This window comes from Amphibalanus amphitrite, unplaced genomic scaffold (assembly GCF_019059575.1).
Source record: "Amphibalanus amphitrite isolate SeventyFive unplaced genomic scaffold, NRLGWU_Aamphi_draft 000510F_arrow, whole genome shotgun sequence".
In the NCBI taxonomy this organism is placed as follows: Eukaryota; Metazoa; Arthropoda; class Thecostraca; order Balanomorpha; family Balanidae; genus Amphibalanus; species Amphibalanus amphitrite.
The window spans coordinates 413,786-433,050 of NW_024882004.1; positions in this window are offsets into that span (position 1 = coordinate 413,786).

Genomic DNA, 19,265 nt, shown 5'->3' on the forward strand with positions numbered 1-19,265 from the left:
AGCGGAGGAATTCACCTCCTCCTCCTCCTCCAAGGTTTACAGCATGCAATCCGCAGTGAATTAACCGGCGCTAAAACCATCACAGCATTATAATTTTGAGACAGGGATCCTGTTAAAATGATTTGACTGCTTTTAACTCATTTTATTGGTGTTGTTCGTATGTTTTACAGTGTGCTTTATACCTGAATTACAATGGCCGAGGGAGGCGAGATCATAAAACCGGGCGTTCGACCAGACCGGTGGAGCGGCACTAGTCCGTCAGCCACCTTGTAAAGTGTGTCTAAAATGGGACGCCGTCACACCGCATCCCAATGGCGAGTGGGCGACGGCCAGCGGCCCCGCCGAGCCGCACCCCGCTCCGCGCGGCAACACAGCGCGCGCAATTACAGGACAAAGCGGCCGGTTCTTGTCTGGGCGCGCGATGCGGGGCGGCGGCCGTAAGTGGGGGCTGTTTTGTGCCGGCATGATTGACCGCGGGCCGGTGGTGTAAGCCGATCGCGCCGCGGTGGCCGGCCACCGCCGGCGCCGAGTGTTGTTCCGGCGCCCGGCGACCAGCCCGGCCGCCGCACCACCACCACACTATTCACCGGCTTTTGTTCTACACTGGACCGGGCTTCTCACAGCCCGTTCATTTGGCGGCTCATTTTCTAATTTTCGAGCCCGGCTGGTGATTAGAGATTCCACTTCCTCCGGTCGGAGCTGATGAATGGGCGGGTACGGTGGGTTTCGTTCACACTTGACCAGCTACTTTGCATGACAGTGGCCGAAGAAATATGACGGGAGGTCGGTTTCCCAGCCGACAGCGGCCCAGACCGCCGATCACCGCTCGGCAGACCGCCGCCGGCTGCTTTGGCACGCCGTTTGGGGCTTACACGAGTTGGACACTGGTTCGCCATTCATATGCTAATCCGCTAATGAAAAGATCATACGGCGGCGGCGGCGGCTCGGGCGCGGCAGCCACCACCGCCCGGTGATGAATACCTCCAGCGCCGGCGGCTCGGGCGCCGCTCTCCGCCGCTGGTGCGCCGCGCTCGTCTGTCCGGCCACCATCGATCGTCCCGCGGCGGTTGCGACGTTCTCGGCGCGTCGGCGGTGGCGGCGGCGCGAGCCAGGTCGCTTTCAGCCGGCCGCAGGCATTCAGGACGCGTCCCATTACGGAGGGCGGGAGCGGCGCGGCGGGGGCGGCGGCGGCGCGGCGGCTTGCGTCGCTATTGTCGCCGCGCTATGACACCATCTGCCGGCCATTGTGGGCCGGTGTTTAGCGCTGACCCCGCGCGGACAGTGTCCGCCGGACACCGGGACACGGCTGACTGCTCCCGGGTCGTTAGGTGACGGCGGGGGTCGGAGGGTCGCGCGGGGGCAGAGAGGGCTGGAGGGGGGTCAGCGGGAGCCGGCACGGGCCTCTCAGCGGGAGGCGGTCCGTGGCGACACCGAGCCGCTGCCGGTGCTATCCGCTGTCCGCTCCGTCCAGCCGCCTCCTGGACCGAGAACAATTGTCTTCACGCGAGCTGCTTTACCCCCCGCCGGAGCGCGCCGTGCCGATGATGGCGGCTCTGCGCGGCAGCCGGCGAATTGGGGACGCGGCGGGGACCGGCGCCGCTGTGTTTGTTTTAGGCCCGAGTCGATCTGTGGGTTCTCTGCACGGACGGGTCGCGTGCCGCGCGCGTCGCGGGCCATCCGTCGGCGCGCAGCTGATGGGACAATGGGCGCACGCCGTCCGAACAATGGGTGACGTCGACTGCTGACTGCAGCGCGCCGCGTGGGACCTCCTCTCGGCAATCAGCCGCACGGGCCGGCACAATGGCATGTGCGCCCGGCGCCCGCGGACCAAACACAAAACACTGGCGGTGTCGGTGGCTGTATCAGGCAGCCGACAGGCGCGGACCGATCGGGGATTTTTGCCGCGCTCCTGTCTGATGCTATTTCTGGACGGTGTCTGATAGACGTAAACAGCCGGAGAGCACGAGCGGGTCGAAGGATTGAGTGGTAGCTCGAGCAGACATAACAGCCAGAATGTGCAGCATCCGCCATTTACCCTTGGCTTTCGGAAGATCGGCAGTAGGTGTAAGCGAGCGGGATAGCCAAACCGATAAGGTAGGTATTTTTAGTCGGTAGGTATGTAGTTATGTCTGTACAATCTGCGCGCAGCAACCATTGCATTACGCGGTATATTTGGTGAAATAATCACGTAAAAGCTGGTATGTCTGGTATAATCCGGAGTCGCGCAACCAGAATAGAAACTGCTTTGGTGCCGCCTAGCTCAGTTTCTGTGCCCGGCCATCGTTTGTTTCTACGGTTCATTAGCGTCTGGGCGGCGAGGCTGGGGCGCGTCTCTGGCTGTCAGTAAGCTGGTCGACTCTGCTCTCTCCGTCTGTTTTAGCTGTGGGCCGGGTAATTACCGCCCAAGAGCCGCCGCGCGGGCCCTAAAACACGGCCGGCCGGCACCGGGCCGATGACTGTTGAATGATGCATGACCGGCGCCCGGGCCGGCTCGCGCCGCCGACTCCACAACGAGCCACTAATGGAAAACGGCCGCCTCCCGGTGCCGAGACGGAGTCACTAAGTGAGGTGTTCGGATGAGCTGCTTTAATTACCATGAAAATTCAATTTCCAGGTGGGCCGGCCGTCAGCCGGACCGGCGGGCGGCGAGTGTTACACCCGGCCGCGGGTTTTGTCGGCGGCCGGAGCCGATCAATAACGCGACGGCCAGCGTCTTTTGTTGTCCAAACGGCGGCGGTGAGCAGTAATGGAGCGCCGCCGAGGACCCGAGAGACTGCCGGCGCCGCGGTCACGGCTCCTTCTGACACGGTGGCACCGCAGGCACGGCGCTGCCGAAATGTGCAGCGTAATAAAAGACGCTTAGCTATACACAAAAGCGAGGAAAAGGGTCCGGATTCGTGCAAAAGTCGTGCCTGGTCCATACTGCAACTCACTGGAGCCTCGATATAGCCGTATGGGTGCCTGCTGAAAGACTGTTAATCCTCAGCTAATCGGAGGTCACCGGCCCGTGTGTGTTAGGTCAGGGGTCAGATGAGCGTTCACATGAGACCAGGATTAATGAGTGACGCGGAATCGTGTGCCCCACGGAGATTTGGAGATCCAGGCAGCAGAGGCTCATACCTTTACCAAGAATGAGGATGACTTGTAAGTGGTGGAAGTAGAGCGGATCGGAGTATCTTTTTTAATCACCAAAAGGGTCTAATTTATGCTCTATACCCATTAAACGCACCCCACTGAAACATTGTTTTACTCGTATATTTCACCGATGCTTAGATGATTCGCCTCAGTCACCAGTCAGCGACAATACCAGCACAGGCTGCGTCGGAACTCGGAACCGTCGCAGTGACCACTGACCGCACTGTACGCCTTTGTCCGCCGCACAGCGGGCCAATACGCGTCACAATGCGCCGGCTTTGTCGACGATGCGCGATGCGACAGATGGACGCCTTTTGTGTGCCGATCGGGCTCGAACACTGCAGCGCCGGATCCCAGGTGTTTGTTAGCCCCCGGCGATGGCGAATAATGACGCCGATAAGTCACGGCCTGGTCAGTGGACACCCCTTCTCAGCCGGCTCAAAGGCTGCCGGTTAGCGCTGAAGGGGTGTGTGTCGGCTTTGACAGGCCCAGTGTCGGGGATCGTGCCAGTGGAAGTGTAGGTGTTATGTGTTGTGGGGAATGGTAGTCGAAGGCTGAATGAGTCCTCTGTGAAAGAGTGGGAGTATTTGAGAGTGGCCAATAGGTGAGCCTTTGTCATGATTTCAAGAGGCATGCGTAAATGATATCGATTCGATAGTTAGGACGACTAAGTAGTTACACGAGAAGTTTGAATAGGTCCCCGTAACTGGTTTGAACCTTGCTTAGGTGGCCTAATGCTCTTGCCTGGCAGACGCAAAGGATGTAGATTGGATAGCTATAGGATTAGGACTAAATGGTTACGCAAGAAGTTTGAATAGGCCCTCGTAACTGGTTTGAGCGTTGCTTATCCCGCGCACCGACGGGGGGGGGGGCGGATATCCGCCCCCCCCCCCTGAGGTTTTTCGCGAATAGCGGGATACGCGCCGCGGCCGCGAAATTTGGTACGACTATTACCTCATCAATTTTACACATGGTGTGCAAGTTTGAACCTCCTACCTATTAAGGTCAGGTCACCAGGTCACTTTGAATGACCCAACCTCAAGTCACTTTTTTGCAACTTTGTCACCGTGCCAGAGCTACAGTAGATGTCGGAGGCCTTTGAAAGTCGCAGGATGTTATTAGGTCATTAGTAGCTACAATTTGTTTATCTCGGAATTTTGATATCGGTGACCTAAGGTCAGGTCAATTTCGCGACCTCCCCATTATAAGTCAATGGGGGAAAAATCAACTCCCTGTTTTTACCACTAAAACGGGTCGGAATGGCCCCATATACCATACATGACTTCATATACGATCAACCTTCACTACCTTGAGGTCTGTTTTGCTGTTGGGCAGCTGTGAGGTCATGTGACGTCATCAAAGGTCACCAAAGGTTTTTGGCCAATAACTCCGTACAGGGACAAGATACAGACGCGTGGATGGTCTCATTGTGTTCAGCTCGTCAAGACGCATCGAATGATATACATGATGACCTCGAGGTCACGTGACCTGAGGTCAACCTTTGACCTTGACCTTTCGAGATCAACATATATATATCATTCGATGCGGATTTACGAGAGGATCACGATGATGCCCTTAGTTTGTTCCTATCTTGACTAATTCGAAAGTTATTCGAGAAAAACTCTCTCAATATCTAGCGCCGCCATTTTGACTTTTTCTACCCCTGTGACGTCATCTTTGACCTGACCTGAAAATGACCTTAGTAAAAATTGTAGATCTTGACCGTGCGTATCCGATGCCGTTTACCGCTTGTCGCTATCTTGCTTCGTTCTCGAGATCTCAGGGGGGGGCGGTCATCCGCCCCCCCCCCCCCGGGCCCCGTCGGTGCGAAGTTGGCGCAGACCCCCGTCGGTGCGCGGGTTATGACCTGAAGCTCTTGCCTCTTCAAGATCATTCTGATTTACTAACTCATGTCCGTCCAAGTACAGACATAAGTTTGCACAAAAGTTTAGCGATTATGGTAAAAAGAAACTATGATTTTACATTATCACTTATAGGTAACATCATAAGACATCGGCTTCGAGTCGTCGATTAAGGTCAGAAAAATATAAAATCGAAGCTCATAACAATTAACCATAGAAACCAATCAAGCAAAACTCATGTCAAACTCTCGCATAAATTTCTTATTACATTCGTTTTTTTCACTATGCTTCGAAATCCGAACTACTGAAGTGCTGCTTGGTTATGTGAATCCACCGAGGGCAATGTGTAGTCGCCGAGGGCTGTGTGTGCAAGCTGTGTAGTGTGTAGTGTGTATTATAGCCGCCTTTGGACCGCGCCGGTCGATGTCCGGTCGGCTGTGACAGCCAGTGACAGTCCTGCAGTTGTCCGCCCGACACGGGCCTGTCGGTCCGCCCGTCACGGCCCGCCCGGCCGTCCGGTGTCCAGCCGCCCCCGCCCCCGCCCCCGCCCCCGCCCCGTCCGGCCATCCGGCTGCCTATTACATATTAGCAACACGGCCCGATAAAAACCCGCCCTGGCTGCCGTCGGACGCTTTGAAGTCAGCGGCTTTGGAGCGCCGCCGCCGCGACGCGGCCTGTGCAGTTGTGAATAATTCACCGCCGCGCTCTCAGCGCGACCGCGCGGTGTAATTGATTTATCCCCGGAATTTCTATGTGTATCGTTGAAAGTTGCCCGACAGGCCGCCTTTTTAGCCCATCCGTGCACATTTCCATGCCTGAGCGTCCCGTAATAAGCACAAATCTTTAAACATCAGCAGCGGCGCGCTCCGCAGAACACCATTACGGGAGCGATTCAGTCTGCTGCGCTATTAATTTTTCACGGTAATGCTATACTCCGGTAGTCGTAAGACTAATTTTAATCGGCAATGCCGATGACCAGGTCCGCTAATGCACGATGGCAAATGATACCGTCTAAGCCGTATGGCCAAATTTTATGGCTGGACAGTAGCCTAACTGCGATAGGCGTCAATTTCTGGCGTGCTCTGCGCGGCCGACCAATGGCACCAATCAGTGAGCGCGGGGGCTGATTAGCCGTTATGCTGCCATTGCTTTCATGGCTGCCGATTTGACTGATAAACTACCGTCTAATGCCGAGCGAGCGAGGGCGTCCCGGAACCCTGATCTATTCAGGGCTCAGTGCGCACTGCGCACTGAGCCCTGAATTAAGTCAGGGATCAAGGGGGTTTTAAGCAAATAAATGTTGAGACCGTTCCGCGCACCATTCATTCTAAAAAACACCGAATAGTCGCAACACTTAAGCAATGTAAAGGCTGCCATTTGTTTCTTTTTTTCAACAATGCATCATGGGTAGACACTGAATGAATATCATTTTGATCAGTAGAAGGTATACTGTTCACTGCAGCAATTCTACGTCTACTTCTCTTACGCAATACACTAATTACAGTTTACTCATCTCAATAAATACCCTGCCACGGTCTTTTCGTTGTACTTAGCGATCATTAATGGCTCCATGTTTCAAATAAATTACGTTAAAACTGGCTGTATTGCGGCCCTCAAGCTGTCGTACACCCTCTGTATACATCTGACGGGGCGGTCCGAAATTGGATACTCCTCAATCTTGCATATTTATGTGGCCTGCAATACGCACGATATAGCTGAAATAATTGCCACGACTGGAGTAGGTGGTCGAGGCTCGATCACCTGCCAAACGCCGATCGAATTAACGGCGCCAACGCACGCAGAGTGCGTAGGGGGCGGAGCTGATAAGACCCGACCTGGCTGGAGAACAACGGTTATTAGCAGGTATTTGGCCGCCTAACTGAAATTCATCAATTCAAAATGGGTGGAAATAAATAACGATCCTGCAAAGAAATGGCGATAGCTGCATTTATAATAATTGTATGTGTGATGCGGAAAAATCGACAGACGTTTGGAACAGATACGTTTGGGATGGATATATTCTGCTGTCTCCAGCCTCGTGACGGCCAGAGCTCGATGCTCGATCAAAACATTGGCGACTTTTTGGGTTGGGTATTTTCCGAGTTATGTTTGTTTGTTTTGCCAAAACGAATCTGCATAAGCACTGTGCAAAACGTAGCAGGGCCTCCTCTAAGGAATTTTCACTGGGGGGGCCAGAGGCTCAGAAGCCAAACCTAGGGTACCCCCAAATCCGGTTTTCTCATCGGATTTAGGCCACTTATTTTTTCGTCACAGCCCTGATGCCATGATCTTTATTTTTATTTTGAGGAAAAAAGAAGAAGAAATAGTAGGCCACTTGACCCTATACCGGTGGATCCAGACCGGCACGGGCAGGGTGACATTTGGGGTAAATATCCCCCACAGCGTCCGAAATCGACGAAAACTTCCGGCTTTCCGAAAATGAAACAAAATGCCTTTACCTATTTAAAATGAGCCTTGAACGGCACAGCAGTGCGTAAGGAATGCTTTAATAAGGTAACCGACCGCAGAAAATGTGAGGGCTTAGGCATCGATTTCCCAAACGCTGGAAACCAACCGCTACCTGCCTGAAAACAGCTCAGCATCCTAAAAAGCTACTTGCCTGAAAATGACTCAAGAAACAGGCCTGACAGGTCAATGAGAATGAGGGTCAGGGAACAGGGTAATTACATTTTCAGGAAATGTGTAGAATTGAAGTAATCACGAGAATACCTACTAAAACTTTTGCCACGCTGGGCCAATTTTTATGCGAGTTATTCGCAAAAAAAAAACTAGGGGTGGGGTGTATCAACCCCTCAATAAGTGAGAGGGCTTATCGCTGCTAATCCCAAACACTGGAAAAAAAACTTTTTGTCGTGCTATAAACCTCAGCCGCACTCTTATTTGACCGTAAAAAAAATTACTCTACATACAAGAATAAACCCGTCTCCCGAAAAAAGAAAACATAATACTTCTCCGTGTTGAACCGTAGGCGCTTAACTGATTGAGACTATAGAGGGCGACCGTTCCGGCTGTTTCCTTCTCAAAGTGATGCCCCATTCGGGCTTCAGTCGGCGTTCGATTATAAAATCTGCGATGTCTGACCTCATTCCGCGGCTCATCCTGGGCGGGTCTGTAAAAAAAAACTGTATATAGGAAACCAGCGATATAAGGAAACTAAAATTAGTAACTGGTGATCGTGGAGATAGTCTGGATTGTTTGTTTGGTAAGCTTACAGTGAAATTTCCTCGTTTTTCTGCGTGATTTGCTTAACTGTGTGGCCCCCCCAGTGACGCGATTTCAGCTCCACTGGGGGGGGGGGGGGGCAGCAGCATCACTGTGGGGGCCGCGGCCCCCCCCCATTTAACATGTTAGAGGAGGCCCTGAAACGTAGATGCATTTAGGTACTAAAACGTACCTATCTAGTACATATTTAGTACCTATTGAGACGTTAGGTACCTAAATATTTTTTATTACTAAACGTAAAAATGCTTAGCAACCGCATCCCTACCTACTATTATACGCGGAAGTATTTTTAAGAAATAAAAAAATTACTTTCTTTGCTAATTTCAATGATATACACTAAACATACACTTGACTCCTTTCATTCATCACCTGGACGTTTTTTCTGTTATTTCATTCAATTCTGAGTGAGAAAAAAACTAAAATCCTGATAAAAGCACATGTCACCAAACACCATGTCATGATTTTCGCGTGCCTCCAATGCATGACAAAGCCCGATTACATGGTTCAACATCAATAACGAGGCTCATAAAGTCGACATTTCTGGCCTATGGAACCACCGCGACGTGAAACGCTTCGACCCGACTATCACACGGTCGACAAACACGCGTCAGCCCGCCGGAAAATGACCCTAAACAACGGCGACCACTCGGCGCGTGACGAGCCCGCCGCGCCGACCGCAAAATTAAAACATTCGCAATTTCCGCGCGGTGGCTGGGGAGAGCCCGCCCGGCGGCCGTTTTCGAATGGGCCCGTGCTGACTATGAATGTATGGGCGTGTGTTTGTGCCGCGTGACATATTGCCGCCACCGGGACCGGGCACATACACGGCAATCAGGCCGGCTGTGTGAAAGCAATCACCTGTGTGAAAGCAATCGGCGAGCGTTGCTGCAGAGCCGGCTCACGGCGGCACGCCACCTTCCCTGACAATCATGGTGAATGTGCTACGGACTAATTAGGCCCTGAACGCCGAGTAACGGCGGTAAACCGGCGCGGCCGTGCACAGTATGAAAGGGGCTTTACGTACATACACGGTAAATGGGGAGCCTCTCCGACAGTGAGTGCCACCTGCTGGACAATGAGGGAAACAGGATGGGACAACAAATTCAACCCTGCAGTAGGCACAGACTTGCATTGGAAGCATGCATCAGGAAACCCAGAGATGTGACTTGAGACGGCATAACTAATCCCCGAAACGGCTCTTCAATTTTGAAAAAAAAACTATTCGTATCTCGCTTTACAATTATTTGCTGTGCATTTCAACGCAGTTACCTATCTATGCCTACCTGAATAGGTGGAGAACTATTTTTGTCAAAAACAGTCGTTAAGTTTTCTTCTTTTTTTTTGGTAGAAAACACGTTTTGCGAACTGCAGGAGGAACAAATGGAGGAAATGGAACACTGCAGGAGGAACAAATGCCGCGAATTCTCCCCTTAACCTTGATCTGCCAGTGACCAAACTGGCATGCGTTCTTTACCAAAGCGGATACACCTACTCGTAGGAAGTGGCATGAAATATGAGCGAAAGGCCTGGCTACACTTTGCGTTTTCTGCGGGCGTTTTTGCGGGTTTGCGTGTTTTGCTTGATATCGTTCTAGAAAAAACAACGATATTACGTTTTTGTGATGTTTTTTATATTAAATTTTAGTTAATATAAGAGTTATAGTAACTTTTGTATATAACTAATGTAAGTTATAAAAACGCACGCAGAAAATGCATAGTGTAGCCAGGCCTTTACATACGTCCTTTTTCGCTTTTGACTTAAGTTTTCCCATACATGCAACATTGCACGTTTAAATCGAGAAAGCCAGGCACTAAAATGGCACGTGCATTATCCTGCACTTTTGAAACATACGAGAAGTCAATGCTGATTGGTTTCCGAGACATGCAGGAAAATATGTTTTCCTGCACCTTTCGACGTTTTCCTGCACCCCTCGACGTTTTCCTGCATCTCTCAAATATATGACGTCATTATGAATGACGTCACAACATAAAGTTGAAGAGCATCATTTTGCTCCTTATAACTTCATTTTATCTATCGTCCATTTTATTTGATTGGCTTATGATATACCTACCTACATTGTGTTTGATGCAAGGATTTTATTATTTGTCATGAATAAAGTGAAACATCACCATATAAAACTTAAGGTTTGACGCTATTTCGCAACAAACCATAGCCACGAAAGACTCAACAAGGTTGAAATTGGGGCGTTTTGGTTCCTCCAAAACATTTGCAACACTCCCATGGTACGCATGTATGGGAAATAGCTTCCTGCCCTGAGCTGGGAAAATTTAAGGGTGTCACCTCGTATTTTAATCGAAAGTACCTCGGGCCTACCGGCCCTCGGTACTTTCAATTAAAAAACTCGGTGACACCATTAAATTTTCCCAGCCCCGGGCAGGAATGTATTATGCTAAATCTAAGCACATGCCTAGGATATAGTAGGTACTTAATTACGTGTTTCATCTTAGTGTTCCCGTGCTCCGGAAATCATAATATTCCCTATGATCTATATTCTATACCTAACTGACTTTGAGCACTTCTTGTTGTTAAACGGCTGAAGTCCGGCTAAGCTAAGTTTAACTATAAATTGAACCTTTCCTAATGGGAGAACACTCCGAACGGAGACCCGGCTCTTGTACAGCCAGTGGCCATCCCAGGTCCTTCCCATGAGAGTGTGAGCGCTCGGCGCCGGCCGATCAGCAGTCATCGACGGCCTAATGAGCCTACCTGAGCGCCGCCGCGCCGCTATCGTCCCATCTGCGCCGGCATCGGCGCCGCGCCGCAGCTGCCGACGCGCGCGCTGTTTTTGCCGCCGCCGCGCGCGTAATTGCCGCCTAATTCGCGGCGCCGGCGACGCAGTGCGTACTGGCGGGACGCTCCGACAATTATCGTGTTGGTTTTGTGCCGGCGTGGATAGCCGGGTGGAGGGCACGGTGGGACGGGCCCGCTAGTCAGGTGATGGGCAGGTGACGGACGGTGATGATACGGCTCGACTGTCCTCCCCCGTTCGACCCCTGTCTCCGGCCCCGGTCATCTGTCCGGCCGGGACCCTCGTCCCGAGACCGGGGACCGGGGTCCGCGGCCCGCCCACGTGATCAGCCTCGTCGCCGATTGATTGGGCGGCCGTCACCGACGGCGGTGTCTGCGCTCCTCCCGCCTCTCTCCCCGCGCCTCTCCCCTCTCGCCGGCCGGTGGAGGGCCGATCAATGAGTGGCCAGGCTGCCGGGGAGCACCCCCCCCTCCCCACAGCCACCGATGGCCACTGTCCACCGCCCGGGGCCACCGTCCCCCTCCCCTTCCCTCTCCCTCGGTTGGCACATTCGCCACCGGGGCGCGACCTCCGCCGCCACCGCCGCCAAAAACGCCTGCTGCCTCGCAAACATGTTTTGCGTGTATGCTTTATCGCGTGAACTTTATGATGATCTATGTAGAGCTCCAAGGCGAAGCCGGGCTGATGAGTGTTTTCAAATTGGCTACATAGATGGTATCACATGAAAAAATGTGTGCATTTGTTGCAGCCGGCAGCCGACCGGCAAACTAGCGGAAGCTCATTTAACTCCTTTTGGCGAGAAATGGGCGAGTTCAGCATCCGTTGAAATATGGTTCCCCGGATGAAAAATGTTCCATTGTAGTCAAGCCTGCAACAAAGAGCTGCACTCATCAGAGCAGAACTAGTGTGAAATGTGGCTCATTTGACCTCATCAGCAGCGGGGCTAACGCGCACGCATTAACCCGCCAGCGCCTGCCAGCGTGCTCCATCACCTCCAACTTGCTCCGTTCGCACGTTGCGCGCTACACTTTGCGCCGGCGTGAGACGCAGTATACGGGTGCGGTGCGCTCGCGCGCGAGTGCGTGTCCCACAATTAGCGGGCCGCTGACATTAGCGGCGCACGGCGTTAGCGGCGTACGTCGCCGGCCAATTAGCGTCGGCTCTGTGGAGAGCGGCAGCCAGTGGACCGGCGGAAGTGCTCATTACACCTGATGAGCCGCCACGCCGCAGCCGACCGCCAATTATTGAAAGGCACTCCTCTGCCCGAGCGGCGCAGGATGGCAGCGCCGGGGCGGCGCTGTGGCTCGCGCTTTGTTCTGAGCGAAACTCGTGGTCCGCGGCACCAGTGCTGGTGTGTGTTTACGTTTATATAGCTGCTATATATGTCCAAAAAATCTTCTGAATTATAAAAAAAATGTTCTGAGAGAAACAGCAGCGCGAGAAACAGCGAGAAACTGAGACTGTGCAGTGACCCAAGCGGGAAGAAACACAGTCCTGCCAGTGCCTTTCACATATTCCTTCCTTACCCGAGCGAACGTTATTCACTGATCCCAAAACCAAATCAATCAGCGCTCGAAAGATTATTTGTGAGTGAGTAACGTCCTTTCCCCAAGAGCGTACTCGTATCTATAATGACTGAGGCAAATAGGGTGCTGAGGACTGCGCTGAATGGACGTATTTATCATGCATTAGCCAGGTAAATGGGAACGAACCACAGCGCTGCTTTCACTCTTTCCACTCATTTTCAACCTCAGCGCGTTTCAATTTACACATCCTTTCCCAAATGCACCGTTCCACCCTTCTACGTTCTGAATGGCTGGCATCTCACTCCAAATTCCCGACCCTTCTCTGTTTACTTTTACCGGAAGATATCCCCTCGAGTTTCGGCTAATATCACCGTAACCTGTCCATGCTCATTACTCCGGCGGACGGGGGCGTCGTTGCTGGCGCCGGAGCGCCACAAAGGCCGCAGCCGACTGTGGCGAGCCCGGCGCGGACGGCCGCGCCACCGCCGCCGCCGCCGCGCCGCGTCCGGCTCTATTGGATTAGCCGATTGTGTGGCGGTGTGCGCTGCGTGCTTCCGTTAGCCTTTGGCGTGTTTGGCCGCAGGCTACTATTGACGTGTCCGGCGGCTCGGTACGGGAGCGGTGGTAACGCCAGGGCCGAGGGAGGGGGGGGGGGGACACGGCTCAGTGGCGGGAACGAGAGCAGATCACTGTGGAACTCTAAACTGAAACACATAATACATTAGACACTACACAGCACACACTAGAAACATAAACTAAATGTTCAGGGAACGTTTAGCAATATTTGAAAGCAGCATTGCAAATGTTATGTGCCCGTCTCAAACAATAGGTGTACCCACGCAACACATAAACGGGCAAACGCAGGGAACTAGAGACGAACGGCGACCGCACTAGACGGACCCTCACAGGCCACAGGACGGACTCACAGGACGGACTCACAGGACGCCGGACGGACCCTCACAGGCCACGCCACCAGCCACTAAAGGGTCCGTTATGAGGGGAAATGACACGGCTGCTTGAGACCCGGAGGGGAACGGCAAGGGAGCGCAATATGATGGGCCGAGGGCAGCGCAATGCTACTGAAAGAAGGAGATATAGAGGTTTGGGGCATGCAATATGTTAGCTGCAGCATTTTGATCCCGCAAATAAAGTTCAACGAGAAACGGACGCATGCAATGATATAGACTATAGAGGCTCTTCGTCACTTACGCTCCCTTAAAAATGAGACATGATTAGTGCCTACGTTATACCCATATCTTTGAAAATAACTCATTGCACACTGTAACACATACCTATCCTCAAGCTTATCTTCAGTTGAAAGTCGTGCCTAGTTTTGAACGCACAACCAGATATTAGCCATGCTCGGGCTTTGCCAGCCGCACTGTAGTAAGATATGGTCATTGGCACGGCCACTAAGCCGTTAAAATTCAAAATGCTCGGCTTGAAATACAGCATTGCACCTGGTCTCTTTCATCCTTTGTGCGCTCTATTGTTTTACCACATTCATGCGAGATTTGACAATAAATCCTTTGTTTGAGTGCAGTCCCGCCGTCGGCAGGCATCTATCGGCCCTTTGTGGGCCCACGGGCCGGGTATTTCGGAGTGCGGATGGCGGCGCCCCGAGTTCCCTGAACAGGCCGCCAGCGCGGGGCGGAGGGGTCAGCGCGGCGCCGCCGTGATGGCTTTATTTCACGGCAGAATTATACGGCGATGGGCGCCGTTCGCGGGCCAATCGCCGTTCACAGGCCTTGCAGCTGCCGCGCCGCGCCGGCGGCCACAATGCCGGGCCGGGCCACGCTCCGGGGCGCCCGTTCTTCACAGGAAGCGTGCCCGCCAAAAGGCCGATAGGCGTCATATGGCCATGGTCTCGGCGCTCTCAAAACGCTGGACTATCATCATCAGCTATCTGGAACGGGCGTGGCGCGCCGGCCAGGCGGCCAGCCGGCCCAGCGGCGCCGGTTACGATGCGTGACTCGAGTAATGACTACAGAGGACTCGGCGCTATCACTTCCTCTCAATTGCGCCATCTTGCAGGCGGGCTGGCCAATTAGGTGGACGCTGCGCTGGTGCGCGTTCGACAGGGAGGCTCGTTAGTTTCTGCGCCGAACGCCCGCCTCTGTTCCCACCACGGTTCTGCTGAAGCGCTGACCGCTAATGGCCGTCCGGCCGCGCGTCCCGGCGCGAATTCCCACGGCCGCCCGGTCCTCCGGTCTCCCACAACTGCAGCGCTGCCTCCGATGCTGCGCCGCAGCGCCCCGGTGCCGTGCGGCACAGCCTACCCGGCCCGCCATGGTGCCGGAAACTCGGCCGGCCGACACGGCGAGCGTGAAATCTAACACCTCGGCCGGCGGCAGCCAACCAGGACGGGCGCCGCCCCCGCCCCCGCCCCGGCGCCCGCCACTCGCCACTGGGGCTGATAATCGGCGGACGTCGGCGGGTGTCGAAAATGGCGCCGGGCGTCGGCGGCGAGGTGTGAACAGCGACACCTCGGCTGGGCGCGCGCCCATTGGCCGGGTGGGCGGGGCCAGCGGCCGCGCGCCGCCGCCAGCAAAGGTGTGAAAACCGACACCTGCGAACGGCGCTGCCATTGGCCGTCACGGCCGGCCCGCCGCCAATCATCGACACGCACAGAAGAGGCCGGCGCGCGGGGGAGGGAGGGGCGCCGCCGCCGGGCCGCGGGAGGGTGGGAGAGAAGGGAGGACTCCCCACACCATCCGTCACCGCGCTCTGACGACCAAGGGGAGACGGACAAAGGAGACGTAGACGTAGGCAGTGGGGAGGAATACAGCGGCGTAAGATCAGAACGAAGACGCACCCAGGCCAATATCAAACTGTGTCATCATCCGAAAAGTCAGAGGTCTGGTGAGAATTTTGACCCGGAACTCGGTATTGATGAGCTGAGTGAACAGACTGCGTGTCGCCGGGCATTTCTGCCATGGGTGTAACTTTGTATACTTTTGAGGTCCCATGTGGGACCCCAAAGCGAACATTTGGGACCCCAATTATCATTTTGGGACCCCAATAGTGGAGGCCCCCCGAGACGCACCAGGTACTTTACAAACGGAGGTCCGATGTTCATATAGAAGGTTCTCTAGAAGTTTCTCTATAAATAGGAGGCCCCTTGGACAAATAGGAGGCCCCCTGAACAAGTAGGAGGCCCCCTGAACAAGTAGGAGGCCCTCCGGAAAACAGGAGGCCCCCTGGAGAAATAGGAGGCTCTCTGGACAAGCAGGAGGCCTCCTGGACAAATAGGAGGCCCTAGACAAATAAGAGGCCCTAGACAAATAGGAGGCCCTCTGTACAAATAAGAAGCCCCTTGAACAAATAGGAGGCCCCATGGACAAGTAGGAGGCCCTCTGTACAAATAGTAGGCCCCCTGGAGAAATAGGAGGTCCTAGACCTAGACAAACAGGAGGCCACTTTCACAAAAGGAGGCCCCCTGAACAAGTAGGAGGCCCCTGGACACATAGGAGGCCCCTGGATAAATAGGAGGCCCCCTGAACAAGAAGGAGGCCCCCTGGATAAAGAGAAGGCCCCTAAAATAGGAATAGGAGCCCTCTGGATAAATAGGAGGCCGCTTGGAAAACAAGAGGCTACCTTAACTAATAGGAGGCCCCCTGGACGAATAGGAGGCCCCCTGAACAAGTAGGAGGCCCGCTGGATATATAGGAGGCCTCTTGGGCAAATAGGAGGCCCCCTAGAAAAATAGCAGGCCCCTTGGGCAAATAGGAGGCCCCCTGCACAAATAGGGGCATCTTGAACAAAATAGGAGGCCCCATGGACAAGCAGGAGCTAGAAGCCCTCTGTACGAATAGCAGGCCCCTGGACAAATAAAAGGCTCCCTTAATAAAAAGGAGGCCCTTCAAAAAAGGAGGCCCCTGGACAAGTAGGAGACCCCTGCACAAATATGAGACCCCTGGTCGAATAGAAGACCCCTGGATAAATCGGAGACCCCTGGACAAATAGGAGGCCCCTGAACACGTAGGAGGCCCCCTGGATAAAGAGGAAGCCCCCTGGAAAATAGAAGCCCCCTGGATCATAGGCGGCGGAACGGGGGGCACCGGGGCACCGTGCCCCCCTTGAATTCTGCAAGGGGGGCACCAATAGCAAGGTGCCCCCCTTAAATTTGATGTATTAGTACCAGGGGCGGATTCGGGAAAACTCCAAGGGGAGGGTCATGAATCGAAGTGGTGCCCCTACCTATACCCAAAATTAAAACCTCAACGGATTTCGGCCACTTAATTTTGGTGGTGCCCTATTTTCAGTTTTTTATTTTCTTTATTTTTGGTTAGTCGTGTGATGACTGGAGCCCCTGCTAGGCCGCTAGTGCCCCTGGAAAGACTGTGGTACCTACCTACCCTGCCCCCTGACAAGCCTACGGTGGGCCCTGCACATGACTTAGGTGCCCATGGGACCTGACAGGCCCGTGGTGCCCCTGACAGGCCTGTGGTGTCCTTGCTAGGCCTGTGGTGTCCCTGGGCCTTGGCAGGTCTGTGGTGCCCCTGGCGAGCCTGTGGTGCCCCTGTTAGAACGCAGATGCCCTTGACAGGTTTGTGGTGCCCCTGACAATCCTTAAGTGTCAACGACAGGCTTGTGGTGCCCTTGACAGGCCTATGGTGCCCTTGCGAGGCCGGTTGTTCCCCTGCGAAGCCGATAGTGCCCCTGGCAGGCCTCTGGTGCCCCTGGCAGGTCTGTGGTGCCCCTGGAAGACCTGTAGTGCTTTTGCTAGGCCGATGGTGCTCCTGACAGGCCTGTGGTGCCACTGACAGCCCAGTGGTGCCCCTGCTAGGCCTGTGGTACCCCTGGCGGGCCTGTGGTGCCCCTGTCGGCTGTCAGGCCTGTGGTGCTCCTGGCAGGCATGTGGTGACCCCAGGCCCAAAGTCATGACCCATGTGACCTCCCCCCTGGGATTCGCCACTGATTAGTACTGCGATGGCTTCTTGGTGATTTGATACATGTAGGATTAATGGAATTTATCAAACGAGAATAAGGACGAGACAAACACATAGGTACTTGAGGATCAGCTGAAAGTTATCCACACATACGGGGGTGAACTGCCATTTTCGTTTAGTAAAAAGAAATAAAAAATAAAAATCATCGTGTCAGGGCTGTGACGAAAAATAAGTGGCCTTAATCCGATGAGATAACAGGATTTGGGGGTACCCTAGGTTTGGCTCCTTGAGCTGGTGCCCCCCCCCTTGTCTCAAATCGTTCCGCCGCCTATGCCCTGGATAAATAGGGGACCTTCTGGACAAACAGGAGGCCTCCTGGACAAATAGGAGGCCCCCTAGACGAATAGGAGGCGCCATTAACCAATAGGAGGCCCCCTAGACAAATAGGAAGCCCTCTGTAACATTAGGGACTGCTCTCTGTACGTACAAATAGAAGACCGGCGCTCGACCTGTAGAAGCTTAGCTGTACATATGTACAAAAAGGAGGCTCTCTGTGCAAGTAGTCGAAGTAGGAGGCTCTCTGTACTGTGCCTACAAATAAGAGGCCCCCTGGGCAACTTACATAGATGCTACACAAATCGGAGGTCACGTATAAAAAGCGGGACTCTATTGGAATACCTGTTTGAATAAATTATTTTCCTGATATTCGAATTATTTAATCCTCGCCCGCACATAGGGGGGGGGGGGGGGGCAGTGATTGCCACCCCCACCCCCCAGGTAGTTTTTCTGCTCTGCACTTAACATTTTGATTGCTAGAAGCCGGATGTTTTGTATAGCTGCTTCTCTAATTCCTTTCTTAGTGTTCACTGAAAATTTCAAGTTTCTGTGGTTTTTGGTTTCGGAGATGTGACCTTATTCTTCAGGTGATGTCATAACCCAAATGACAAATACCCGATATCTTGCGTTGGCTATGGGTCTTGTTGTGAGCTTTTGACACCTTGATTTCGGCCTTTTTGCCATTCTTACTTCCCACCTATCATGGAACATGTTGTTCGATGATGTAGAGATGCCAGGGTCAGGGTCAAGGTCAACCTAGGTCATCTAATCATTGGATTCGTCTCTTCCCAAAGAATCTGTTGCTCTTGACCGCGAAGCTTAAAATCTTGTAAGAAAAAATTGTGATGTCGAATAAAATACCTACACAAGCAGCGGGCCAACCCATCATATACCGATGACGCTGCCGTATTAGCGCCAAGCCAGCTAGAACAGCTCTTTGTCACACTATCCGACTAATTTGCTGGCTGTGGTCATTTCACGTCAAGTTAGGTCAAGGTCAATGATATGTGTTTGTATGTCTGTGTATGTTTGTGTATGTACTGATGTGTGCACAGATTGGTTTGTGTGTCCCTGCCTATTAGGTACATGAGATCATGAACTGAGAAGCTTTTACTAAACATGCAGTCAAAGAAACTTCACGAAAAGTAAATTCAGCTTGCCTAAAACGAAACAATTTTAGATGACCTAGGTTGACCTTGACCCTGACCCCGACATCTGTACCTACATCGCAGAACAACATGTTCAATGACTGGCAAAAAAAAAAAAAACGAAATCAGGGTGTCAAAATCTCACAAGGCCCATAGCCAACGCAAGACATTGGGTATTCGTCATTTAGGGCATGACATGACCTGAAGAACAAGGTCATATCTCCAAACCCAAAAGCCACAGAAACTTGAAATTTCCAATGGACGCTGAGAAAAGATAGAAAAACAGCTATACAAAAAATCTGGTTTCTAGCTTTTAAAATGTTCAGTGTAGAGCAGAAAAAACTAACTTGGGG